Raw genomic sequence first — 14,392 nt, forward strand, 5'->3', positions numbered from 1 at the left:
ATCAATCAGGATTTATCAACAGAAGACAAAATAACTCAGAGATAAAATCTTGAAGTAAAAACAATTTTCATTAATATATCAAGTCAATACATTTATGAAATGGAAATTACATCAATACATGATTTTCCCTAAGCTTCTAATCCTAACGTCAACAGCTTTAGTCCTAGCTAAGAAGCCTGACAAAGCTGATGATGAAGAAGAACAGGAAGAAGACGAGATTAAGTCATCTTCCTCTTTCTATCTTCGACGAACAAGATGGCGAGTCGTATGATTCGCTCTTGCTGACGGATAGCTTCCCCCCTTTCCTCCTCCAATCGCTCCAGATGGCGATGGTAATCCATATAGAAGAATAGGAGGTGAGTTAGCACCTCCTGTGGGACAGAATCCCAGATCTCCTCAGGAATGGCTGTTACATGCCACTCCTGCTGCCAGTCGGCACAACTTAGCTCCATTGTGAAGGTTTGGTTGTTCAAAAACATGTTGTATCGAACCATTATGTTTTTGATAGAAGAAAGAGGATAAGTGTGTGAGAAGAATGTGATGGAAAGACTGATGTGAAGTGGTTGCTTATATAGGCAAGAGAATGCCAAGAGACGCAAAGATATTTAATGCTGACAGGTAGAATTAATTCTACCTCGTCTCCCTAGACTTTGAAAAAGAATAACAGTCATTGGAAAGAGGAATCATGGTCTAGACCGCACAAGACACAAGAAACAGTGGACTGTTCAAGGACAAATACCATCAATCCTAATCATAGTGAATATTACTCTTCCACTTCACCATATTCTAGTTCAAACTGAGACTGTTACCAAATTTTATTCACAGATAAGTCAAGTAAAGGATTAGACTGAGAAATCAGAACTTAGACCTATACCAGAACTTAACAGTCATCAGAACATAATTTCTTCACTCGAAAAAGGAATGCCTATCTTAGTAAATACTCATACAAGTTCTGAGTTATGGACGTCAGAACTTAATCATCAGAACGTGTAACTTAGAACTTGTCCTCAGAATTTTTGCAATAAAGACACAATGACTGTTTATCTAAAATAACATAGATCGCCACAGAAATTTTCATCATTCAGATGGAGTGATTAGTGTGTGCATTAAGCTAAAAACAGATAAAGAGTAAAGTCTGATTCACTTCAGTACATCTTAGAAATAAGGCATAACTAAAATTGTGCTAAAGATCTGTCATTGTCCTGAAACCTACTGAAGAATGAGTTTATGCTTGAGTCCACCTCAACTGTTTTGTGCTAATTTTATGCATCTTTTAAAATTCTATTTTACAGTGGCTTCTCAGTGTAAGTGAGTCACGACTGTTTATCAGAATTTATGCTATTTTCAGAGTATTTCTCCAGTAATCATAGAGTGTGAAAAGTCACCAAGAAAATATTTTGCTTTTCTGATGCATATTTACTTAATACCAGCAATGCACTTGGGTCGTCCCTTCCACATTTTTACTCTAGATCTCAAAGGAGTACCTGATTTTAATCTTTGATCTTTTTACTTTTTCTTTTGATAAGAGAGGTCTATCAGCACTTAGTACATTCAGCAGTTTTACTAGTATCAGAACTTAACAGATGAGTAGCATTATTCTAATTTGTGACTTAGTAATAAGATATACAAAGTGAACTTAACTAAGCTCAGTTATCAGAATTTGCTAATGTCATAAGATTTCCACTGAAATAATTACTTCTTTCATGGAATCATTTGTTTATTGAAGACTACTAGGTCAGTATCTAGCACAGTTATCCTCATAGGATTGAATAGGTACTAGAACAGACATATCACTTATCAGAGTTTAGAAACATATATCAGACAACAGTCAGTACTTAAAGACATTTATCAATTAAGCACAGAATACATAATGAGATTAATTCTGTAAATACTGAGCATAAAGTCTGATAATACAGAACAAGTCTAAGCAGATTTAGAGAAAGAACCTGAAACCATTCCAAGTTCATTTACCAATCTTGTAAAAGTAGCTTCACATAATGGTTTTGTGAAGATATCTGCCAACTGTTGATCTGTGGGAACAAAATGCAATTCCACTGTACCTTCATCCACATGTTCCCTGATGAAGTGGTACCTGATGCTGATGTTCTTTGTCATTGAGTGTTGAACTGGATTACCTGTCATAGCAATAGCACTTTGATTATCACAGTAAATAGGGATTTTGAATATGTTAACCCATAATCCAGTAACTGATTCTTCATCCAAAGAATCTGTGCACAACAGCTTCCTGCAGCAATATACTCTACTTCTGCAGTTGATGTGGAAATTGACTTTTGTTTCTTGTTGTACCAAGAAACCAATCTGCCTCCAAGAAATTGGCAGCTTCCACTTGTGCTTTTCCTGTCAATTTTGCAACCTGCAAAATCTGCATCTGAGTAACCTATTAGTTTAAAATCTGATTCTCTAGGATACCATAATCCCAGAGCAGCTGTTCCTTTAAGATACTTAAAGATTCTTTTTACAGCTGTTAAGTGAGGTTCTCTTGGATCTGCTTGAAATCTTGCACAAAGACAGGTAGCATACATGATATCAGGTCTACTAGCAGTTAGATAGAGTAGAGAGCCAATCATACCTCTGTAGTCAGTAATATCTACTGATTTACCGGTATCCTGATCCAGTTTTGTTGCAGTGGCCATTGGAGTGGATGCACTTGAACAATCTTGCATTCCAAATTTCTTTAGCAAGTTTCTGGTGTACTTGGTTTGACAAATAAAAGTGCCTTCCTCATTCTGCTTGACTTGAAGGCCCAGAAAATAGCTAAGTTCCCCCATCATACTCATCTGATATCTTGACTGCATTAGTTTGGCAAACTTCTTGCAAAGTTTGTCATTTGTAGATCCAAAAATGATATCATCAACATAAATCTGGACCAGAAGTAAGTCCTTTCCATGGTTGAGGTAAAACAGTGTTTTGTCTATTGTCCCTCTGTTGAATCCACTTTCCAGAAGGAACTGAGCTAAAGTCTCATACCATGCTCTAGGAGCTTGCTTAAGTCCATAAAGTGCTTTGTCAAGTCTGTAGACATAGTCTGGATGTTTGGTATCTACAAAACCTGGAGGTTGTTCAACATATACCTCTTCCTCCAATTCTCCATTGAGAAAAGCACTTTTCACATCCATTTGAAAGATAATAAACTTTTTATGAGCAGCATAAGCCAAAAATATCCTTATGGCTTCTAACCTAGCAACTGGTGCAAATGTTTCATCATAATCAATTCCTTCCTGTTGAGAATATCCTTTTGCAACCAGCCTTGCCTTATTCCTTGTAATTATGCCATCACTGTCAGTTTTGTTTCTGAATACCCACTTTGTACCAACAACAGATCTATTCTTTGGTCTTGGTACTAGGGTCCAGACTTTGTTTCTTTCAAATTCATTCAACTCTTCCTGCATTGCTTGCACCCAATCAGCATCTTGAAGAGCTTCTTCCACTTTCTTTGGCTCAGTCTGAGAGAGAAAAGAATTGTACAGACACTCATTTGAAGTACATGTTCTAGTTCTGACACCTGCATCAGGATTTCCAATTATCAAATCAGGTGTATGTGATTTTGTCCACTTCCTTACAGATGGAAGGTTTTCTCTAGAACTGGATGCTCCCCCATGATCCATGCTATCTTCATTTTCATTTTCTGATGCTCCCCCTGAAACTATGCTCTCTGAGTTGGATTCTTCAGTATTTAGATTTTCAGCACTATCAGAACTTGGCTTATCAGAACTTGACGAATCAGAACTTGAAGAGCCAGATGCATGTTCGGATGTTTCTTGAGATGTGGTAGGATCTTGAGTATGCTCCCCCTGCATAGGGGCATCTTCCTTTAACGTAGTCACCACAGTTTCAATAACATCAGAGTTTAATCCATCAGAGTTTGCAGTATCAGGACTTAGACTGTCAGGATTTTCAGTATCAGAATATGAGTCTTCATTTGCAAATCTCAGCTGATCATGGTCAATGAAATCTTTAAGACCAGTGATCTTCTTGTCATCAAAAGAGACATTGATAGATTCCATGACCACTTTTGTTCTCAAATTATAGACTCTGAAGGCTTTTGTGGAAAGTGGATATCCAACAAAGATTCCTTCATCAGCTTTTAGATCAAACTTTGATAGTTGTTCAGGATGAGTCTTGAGAACAAAACACTTGCATCCAAATACATGAAAATATTTCAGATTTGGCTTCTTTTTCTTCACCATCTCATATGGTGTTTTTCCATGCTTGTTAATGAGTGTTGCATTTTGAGTAAAACAAGCAGTCTGCACAGCTTCAACCCAGAAATAGGTTGGAAGCTTTGCTTCTTCAAGCATTGTACATGCAGCTTCAATGAGAGTTCTATTCTTCCTTTCAACAACTCCATTTTACTGTGGAGTTCCAGGAGCAGAAAATTCCTTCTTTATTCCATGGCTTTTGCAGAACTCTTCCATTATCAAATTCTTGAACTTAGTGCCATTATCACTCCTTAAAATTTTCACAGAATCTTTGACCATTTTATCCAGCTGTTTGACATGATCAATCAAGATAGATGCAGTTTCACTTTTTGTGTGCAAGAAATACACCCATGTGTATCTGGTGAACTCATCTACTATGACCAACGCATACTTCTTCTTTGCAATAGACATGACATTTACTGGACCAAATAGATAAACATGTATAAGATGATAAGGCTCAAGAACTGATGAATCAGTCTTGCTCTTGAATGAAGATTTTCTTTGTTTGGCTTTCTGACATGAATCACAAAGACCATCAGGAGCAAATACTGTGTTTGGCAATCCTCTCACAAGATCTTTCTTGACCAGTTCATTTATATTGTTGAAATTTAAATGAGAGAGTTTCTTATGCCAATTCCAGCTTTCTTCAATTGATGCTCTACTTAACAGACAGATTGCAGAGCCATCAGTACTTGTTGAAAGCTTAGCTTCATAAATGTTACCACATCTGTATCCTTTCAGAACAACTTTGCCTTTAGATTTACTCACAACTTCACAGTGTTCTTCAAAGAAATCAACATGATAACCTCTGTCACAGATTTGACTTATACTCAGTAGGTTGTGTTTAAGTCCTGAGACCAGAGCTACTTGTTTAATTATGACATTTCCAAGATTGATATTGTCATATCCCAATGTTTTTCCAATGTTGCCATCTCCATAAGAAACACTTGGGTCAGCTTTCTCCACAAACTCTGATAGCAGGGCCTTATTTCCAGTCATATGTCCTGAACATCCACTGTCCAGAACTAGAATATTTTTCCTGTTGCCCTGCAATCACAAAGACCACTAATTATTAGTTTTAAGGACCCAGACTTGCTTGGATCCTTTGGCCTTATTAAGTTTGTTAACATTTGCAGCGGATTTAGCATCAGAGTTTATGTTAACATTTTTCTTATCAGAATTTACACTATCAGACTTTGAATCATAATTTACACTAGAAAGAACAATGGAAACTTTCTTCAAAGAAGGTTTTATTTGATAATAATCATAGTACAAACTATGATATTCCTTACAAGTATAAATGGAATGCCATAAACTACCACAATGAAAACAAGGATTTTGTGGTTTGTATCTAACAGACTGACTCTTAACTCCTGATTTTGAAGGTAAGGAGTTAATATTCTTATTTTTCCTGCAAAAAGAAGCCAGATGGTTAGAACTTCCACAGTTATGACATGTTTTCCTAGGAGCATCAGGAACAGGTTTATAATCATTGCTTTTATTCACACCTTCCTTTCCATTCCTATTTTTCCTAGGTGATTTTACCTTGTTTGCATTCTTGACATCTTTCAGCTTATGCTTAAGCTACTTCTTTGTCATTAAGCCTATGTTTACTTCAGCTGTCTTTTCCTGTTTTAGTTTGTCAGAAGTTAATTCCTCTTTAACTTCTGATTTCTCATTATCAGACTTTACAGTTACAAACTTAACAGGTTTTAACTTTGGCTTTTGCTTAACAACAAGCTTAATTTCTTCAGTTCCTTTATCATTCTTATTCTCTCCATAACCTAAGCCCTCTTTCCAATTTTCACTACTTAGCAAATTTTGAGTTGTTCTGCCAGAGTTAGTCCAAGTCCTGATTATCTCTCTTTCCTTTTCTAACTCAGTTTTTAGAGATTCATTCATTTTTAGCACTTCATCCCTAACATAAAAAGCATCATCTCTATCCTTCTGAGTTTGATGGAATATAACTAACTCTTTTTCTAAGAAATCATTTCTTTTCTTAAAAGCAAGATTTTCAGAAGTTAATCTTTCACATGTTAAGGTTTGATCTCTATAACTAACAAACATGGTTTTAAGATATCTTCTCAACTCATTAATATCATCAGTATGAAAAGCATAAGTAGTCTGAGGTACCTTTATTTCAGCAACTTCAGAACTGCTCTCAGCACTTTCTTTATCAGCATTTACCATCAATGCATAGTTCTCCTCACTTTCAGAGTCTGAAGGGTCTGTCCAGCTTTTCTGCTTTGTGACAAGAGCCTTGCCTCTGTCACCCTTTACCTTCTTGCAGTCAGGAGATATGTGGCCTTTCTCACCACAGTTATAGCATTTAACATTGGTGTAATCTCCTCTGTCAGACTTTCCTCCTCTGCCTTCAGATCTTCTGAAATTCTTCTTATCAGAACTTATGCTTTTTCTGGAAAACTTCTTTCCCTTCCTGAACTTCCTGTATGCAATCTTGGTGATTCCTTTCACCATAAGAGCACACAGCTTCATCATCTCCTCATCAGCATCAGTCTCAGGCAAGCTTTCAGAATCTGAGTCATCATCACTCTCAGAACTTGATGACTCAGTATCAGACTTTATGAAAAGAGCTTTACCCTTGTCTTTCTTTGAGGAAGCTGCTTTGGGGAATTCTTCTTCAGCCTTAAGAGCAATTGTCCTTGACTTTCCTCCTTTCCTCTTGCTTCTTTGTTCCATCTTCAGCTCATGAGTCTTGAGCATTCCATAGATTTCGTCAAGAGTTGTTTCATCAAGATTGTAGTTGTCTCTTATTGTCGTTGCCTTCAAATCCCAGCATTCAGGAAGAGCTAACAGGAACTTAAGGTTTGAATCTTCAAGATCATACTCTTTATCAACCAATGACAAATCATTCAAAAGTTTGACAAATCTATCATATAAATCATTCAATGACTCATTAGTCTTTGAGTCAAAGTGTTCATACTCTTGAGTGAGTATTGTGTTCCTGTTCTTCTTAATTGTGTCAGTTCCCTGACATCTTGTTTCCAGAGCATCCCATATCTCCTTAGCAGTCTTGCAGTTGATTACCCTGTTTGACATTACATTATCAATGGCACTATGCAGTAAGTGTCGTACCTTAGCATCCTTAGCAATTGATGCTATGTCCTCAGCAGTATAATCACTCTTCTCCTTTGGTACGGTCATTGCTGCTTCACCTGCAACTACAACAGCGAGTTTGGTTGGTTTGTGAGGACCTTCCTTAATTCTATCCAGGTATTCTGGATCTGTTGCTTCCAAGAACATGGTCATCCTTACCTTCCATATGGGATATTCAGATGGTCTCAGTATGGGGACTCTGATGGTCTCATACCGACTCTGAATTTGTGTCTTTGGTGGTTCCTCAGTTGTGGTAGGCTTAGTTGGAGTTTCTGTGTCCAACATGATTGTGTTTGGATCTTTAACTGTATGTAAGTTAACAGATAGGCTCTGATACCAATTGTTAGGTCACACACACACTGTAGAGGGGGTGAATACAGTGTATAGTACACTCAAATCGAACTTTAAGAACTTAAGTAACAGAAAATAAACTTTATTGAAACAATAAACTCTGTTACAGTATGGAACTGTTACCTCTCAGTGATGAACAAATATCACGAGAGCTGCTAGGGTTACAATGAATAATCTTTTCTAATAATGATAACACTTATAGTGTAAACCCTATGTCTGTGTTTATATACTACACAGTTACAAGATAATCGCTAATTGATATGGAATATAATTCTGCTTCCTAAAATATATCAATCAGATATCTTTTCTTCCAAGTATTCCATTCTTCACGAAATTCCTTCTTCATGCATATCTCTTCTTATGTTTATCTCGATCTTCTTTCCTTTAATCAGCTACTGTCCTTATCTGATTGTCTTTCAGCACTTAAGTTCTGATATCTATCTTCTGATGATTATCTCCTGATAATATAAGTACTGATATCCTTAAGTCCTGACTTCCAGTATAAGTACTGATCAACAGTTAAGTACTGATTTATCCTGTTCACATAAGATCTGAAAGCTAAACATAAAACATATTAGCCATGACATTATCAAATATATCTAACATTATGCCATCACTGTCAGTTTTGTTTCTGAACACCCACTTTGTGCCATCAATTGATCTGTTCTTTGGTCTTGGCACTAGGGTCCAAACTTTGTTTCTTTTAAATTCATTTAACTCTTCCTGCATTGCTTGCCCCCAATCAGCATCTTAAAGAGCTTCTTCCACTTTCTTTGGTTCAGTCTGAGATAGAAAAGAATGATAGAGACATTCATTTGATGTTGCAGTTCTAGTTCTGACACCTGCTTCAGGATCTCCAATAATTAAGTCAGGTGTATGTGATTTGGTCCACTTCTTTGCAGATGGAAGTTGATTTCTAGAATTGGATCCTCCCCCATGATCCATGACATCTCCATCAGCATTTTCTGATGCTCACCTGTAGTTATGCTCTCTGAGACTTTAGAATTTGAGTTAGATCCTTTAGTATTTGAAGAATCAGAGTTTCCAGAATTATCAGAATTTGGCTCATCAGAACTTGAAGAGCCAGTGATAGGTTCTGATGCTTCTTGAGAGTCTTGAGTTGTGGTAGGATCTTCAGCTTGCTCCCCCTGGACAGGTGCATTTTCCTTTGGAGTTGTTACCACAGTTTCAATGACATCAGAACTTACAGGATTAGAGTATAAGTCATCAGAATTTACAGAATCATAATTTAAGTCTTCATTTTCAAATCTCAGTTGATCATGATTATTGAAATCTTCAAGTCCAGTAATCTTCTTATCATCAAAAGATATATTGATAGATTCCTTGACAACCCTTGTTCTTAAATTATAGACTCTGAAGGCTTTTTTGGAAAGTGGATATCCACCAAAAATTCCTTCATCAGCTTTTAGATCAAATTTTGACAGTTGTTCAGAATGAGTCTTAAGAACAAAACACTTACATCCAATTACATGAAAGTATTTCATATTTGACTTCTTTTTCTTCACCATCTCATATGGTGTTTTCCATGCTTGTTTATGAGTGTGGCATTCTGTGTAAAACAAGCAGTCTGCACAGCTTCAGCCCAAAAGTAGGTTGGTAGCTTTGCTTCATCAAGCATAGTTCGTGCAGCTTCAATGAGAGTCCAGTTCTTTCTTTCTACAACTCCATTTTGCTGTGGAGTTCCAGGTGCAGAAAATTCCTGTTTGATTCCATGCTCTTTGCAGAACTCTTCCATTATTGAATTCTTGAACTCAGTGCCATTATCACTTTTTATAATTTTAACAGAATCTTTGACCAACTTATCCAGCTGTCTGACATGATCAGTTAGAGTAGATGCAGTTTCGTTCTTCTTGTGCAAGAAATACACCCAAGTGTATCTTGTGAACTCATCCATTATAACCATGTCATATTTCTTCTTTACAATAGACATGACATTGACTGGACCAAATAGATCAACATGAAGTAGGTGATAAGACTCAAGAATTGAGGATTCAGTTTTGCTCTTGAAAGAAGATTTTATTTGTTTTGCCTTTTGACATGAATCACAAAGGCCATCAGGAGCATAATACTGATTTTGGCAATTCTCTCACAAGATCTTTCTTTACAAGCTCATTTATGTTTTTGAAATTTAAATGAGAGAGTCTTTTATGCCAATTCCAGCTTTTTTCAATTGATGCTCTACTCAACAAACAGATTGCAGAACCATCAGAACTTGTTGAAAGTCTGGATTCATAAATGTTACCATTCCTGTAACCTTTTAGAACCACTTTTCCTGTAGAATTACTTACAACTTCACATTGTTCTTCAAAGAAATCCACATGATAACCTCTGTCACAGATTTGACTCACACTTAGCAGATTGTGTTTAAGTCTTGAGACAAGAGCTACTGTTTCAATGATGACATTCCCAAGATTGATATTGCCATATCCCAGAGTTTTTTCCATGTTGCTATCTCTATAAGAAACTCCTGGGCCAGCTTTCTCCACAAAGTCTGATAGCAGGGCTTTATTTCCAGTCATATGTCCTGAACATCCACTGTCTAGAAATAGGATATCTTTCCTGTTGCCCTGCAATCAAAAAGACCATTAATGATTAGTTTTAAGGACCCAAACTTGCTTGGATCCTTTGGCCTTTTTAAGTTTGTTAGCATTTGCAACGGATTTAATATCAGAGTTTATGCTAACATGCTGTTTATCAGAACTTATATCATACTTTGCATCAGACTTTACACTAGAAGGAATTAAAGTAACTTTCTTCAAAGAAGGTTTTATTTGATAATAATCATAGTACAAACTATGATATTACTTACAAGTATAAATGGAATGCCATAAACTACCATAATAAAAATAAGAATTTTGTGGCTTAAACTTAACAGGCTGACTCTTAATTCCTAACTTAGGAGGTAAACAGTTTATATTCTTATTCTTCCTGCAAAAAGAAGCAAGATGGTTAGAGTTTCCACAGTTATAACATTTCTTTCTAGGAGCATTAAGAACAGGCATATAATTATTTCTTTTATTCACACCTTCCTTACCATTCCTATTTTTCCTAGCTGCCTTTACCTTGTTGACATTACTAATTTCTTTCAGCTTATGCTTAAGCTGCTTCTTTGTCATTAAGCATATGTTAACTTCAACTGGTTTATCCTATTCTAATTTGTCAGAAGTTGACTTTTCCTTAACTTCTGCTACATAATCTTTCATCTTTTCAGAATCAGACTTTATAGTTTTAGGTACAAACTTAACAGAATTCACCTTTGGCTTAGCAGTTTGTTTAACAATAATTGGCTCAATTTGTTTAGTTCCTTTTTCACTTTTATCATCTCCATAACCTAAGCCCTCTTTCTAATTTCCACTACTTAATAAATTCTGAGTTGTTCAGCAAGAGTTAGTCCAAGTTCTGATAATCTCTCTTTCTTTTTCTAACTCAGTTTTTAGAGAATCATTCAATTTTAGCACTTCATCTCTAACATAAAAAGCATCATCTCTATCTTTATGAGTTTGATGAAACATAACTAACTCTTTTTCTAAATAATCATTCCTTTTCTTATAAGCAAAATTTTCAGAAGTTAATTTTTCACATGTTAAAGTTTGATCTCTGTAACTAATAAACATGGTTTTAAGATATAATCTCAACTCAGTAATATCATCAGTATGAAAAGCATAAGTTGTTTGAGGTACCTTCAATTCAGCAGTTTCAGGGCTGCCATCAGCATTTGCCATCAAGGCATAATTCACCTCATCTTCAGAATTTGAAGAGTCTGTCCAGCTTTTCTTCTTTGTGATAAGTGTCTTGCCTTTGTCACTCTTTCCTTTCTTGCAGTCAGGTGATATGTGGCCTCTTTCACCACAATTGTAGCATTTGACATTTGAGTTGTCTCCTCTGTCAGACTTTGCACTTTTGCCTTCAGACTTTCTGAACCCTTTCTTATCAGCACTTACACCTTTCCTGGAAAACTTCTTTCCCTTTCTGAATTACCTGTAGGCTATCTTTGTGATACCCTTCACCATAAGAGCACACAATTTCATCATCTCTGCATCAGCATCCATTTCTGGTAAGCTTTCAGTTTCTGAATCATCATTATCAGAATATGTTGACTCTGAATCAGACTTTATGATATGAGCCTTTTCTTTGCACTTCTTTAAGACAATGACTTTAGGAGATTTCTCATCAGCCTTAAGAGCAAATATCCTTGACTTTCTCCCATGTCTCTTGCTCCTTTGATCCATCTCAAGTTCATAAGTCTTGAGCATACCATAAATTTCATCAAGAGCATAGTTGTCTCTTATGGTAGTATACTTCAAATCCCAATTTTCAGGAAGAGCTAAAAGGAATTTCAGATTTGAATCTTCAAGATCATATTCCTTGTCCACCAGTGACAGATCATTCAAGAGTTTGACAAACCTGTCATATAATTCAGTTAACGACTCACCAGTTTTTGAGTCAAAGTGCTCATACTCTTGAGTGAGTATAGTCCTCCTGTTCTTTTTGATTGCATCAGTTCACTGGCATCTTGTCTCCAAAGCATCCCATATCTCCTTTGCAGTCTTGCAATTCATATCTTAATCCTAATGTTCTTGTTTCAAGGACCAAAATATACGGCTCTGATGCCAAACCTGTAACGCCCTCCAAACCAGGGGTATAAGTCTAGGGGTTACTAGCTTATTACCAAACCTGTACAAATTTGTATAACAATTAAGCAGATACATATCTAACCCCTTTAATACTAACCATGATCTTTTTAGGTTAAAATATGAAAACAAGAACAACACTCTACCTTTACTACAAACTAAATTCAATATCTTCAGAACTATCTTTATTACAAACCATTGTCTAAACATATTTTAGACTTAATTCATCTTTATTAAAACACACACATTATCTATCTACACTACACCTGCTCAGGTAACTCAAAGCTTTCTTTCTGAATCAAGATCAACACTTTTAGTATTAGAAAGTCCCCCAGCTTGACTCATTTATTTATCACGCGGGTCCAGATAGGTTTTATTTTCCTTCTTAACTGAAAATAATAAGGTGAATAACAATAAAAAGAGGGTGAGCCCTAAGTTGCTCAACAAGTCCTCAATATATCAACAGTGTTATAGTAAAGCTAAATGCACCGGTAATTCGGTTACATCTGCAAAGATATAACCTCGCAAGCGAAGAACAAAGGCCATCATCGGCGAGTATCAATTAACTAAATGGACCCAAGTTCACACCTATATCTAAATGATCAGCCAGGATACAGTGTAGATCTATACCTCAATGTATAGATCCATTCGGGTACCCAGGCTCTACGGCCCAACATAAGGATCCGGTTAATTTCCGGTCCTTAGGATCAAGTGCATACCTGATCCTAATTGTCACTATCCAGTCCATAGATGAGCAACTGTAACGATCGTTATGCTTTGATGTATTCCAATATCGAAATATATCAGGATATATATATATATATATATATATATTAACTATTAGAATATGAATAGAGGATTCAATGAATTAGAAGATACCGGGATTCAAAATGAAATATGAATAAAGGAACAATAATTGTGTATTAGTGTTTGTGAACAGGAATCATCAGTGTATAACTGCGATAAGAATTTGAAAGCAATTCATTATTCTGAATTTAGAATAGGGGAAAAACTTGCCTTTAGCTCGATCTATCATAAGCAAATCACCATTTTCTAACCCTGGCTCGGTCCGTCTTGTTGACTTTGTCTCTATCAAAGAAATATACTTATTTAGTTAACTCGTATCTCAAACCGACTTCACGTAGCCCATATCGTCTACCCGTACGCTTATAATTGACTCGTATAATATTTAATAACAATTAGGACTCGATTAACCACATAATTCACAAAGCACATAAGTCACATAGTCATTCTAGGTTTAAAATAATTTTTAGAATCGAAATCGACTCGTTATTTGCATTATTGAATAATATCTGGCTCATTTCCTTTTTTTCATGATTTATTAGACTCGTCTCTATAAGTAATGGGGCATATAAACAGATAAATACCGAAAGCCGACTCCTTTTAAAAGAAATTAGGATTTGAAACTATTTTTAATGAAAACATATCATTTTTCCGAGTCGAAGGGCTTTCGTTTCGTTTAAATTGGATAAACGGTTCAATTATTATTCGATAAATAAAAATAAACTAATTATTATTCAATATAATTAATTATTCAAAATAATTGAACCCTAAAAATATTTTTAAATAATTATATAGGAGAAAATAGAATTAAAAATGATTTTCCATAATTTTTGGAATTAAAATAAATTTATTATGATTTATTGAAAATAATTTGATTAATTATCAAAATTGTTAGTCCCTAACAATGCAACAAGAATTACAGAAGGGGGGTTAAATGGAATTCTTGAACCTTTTTCTTGGTTTTAAAATGTTCTAACTTAATAATATATATAAGTGTTTGATTTGCAAAGTGCGGAATAAGAAGTTAGTAAAATCAAAACACAAGTAATTAAAAACACAAGTCTTTAAAAACTTTCTGGTGGATTTGAATGTATCCACCAGAGATATATATTATATCAAGAGAACTCTGCGTAGCAAGATTAGCTCACAGCTACTTACAAATATGAACAACTAAGTTTACAGAGAAATGCTAAGGATGCAGCTTATAATTGTTTCTCTGAGATTATGTTCTTAGTCTTGTAATCGTTG

The sequence above is a fragment of the Apium graveolens genome, chromosome 5 (genome assembly GCF_009905375.1).
Source record: "Apium graveolens cultivar Ventura chromosome 5, ASM990537v1, whole genome shotgun sequence".
Classification (NCBI taxonomy): Eukaryota; Viridiplantae; Streptophyta; class Magnoliopsida; order Apiales; family Apiaceae; genus Apium; species Apium graveolens.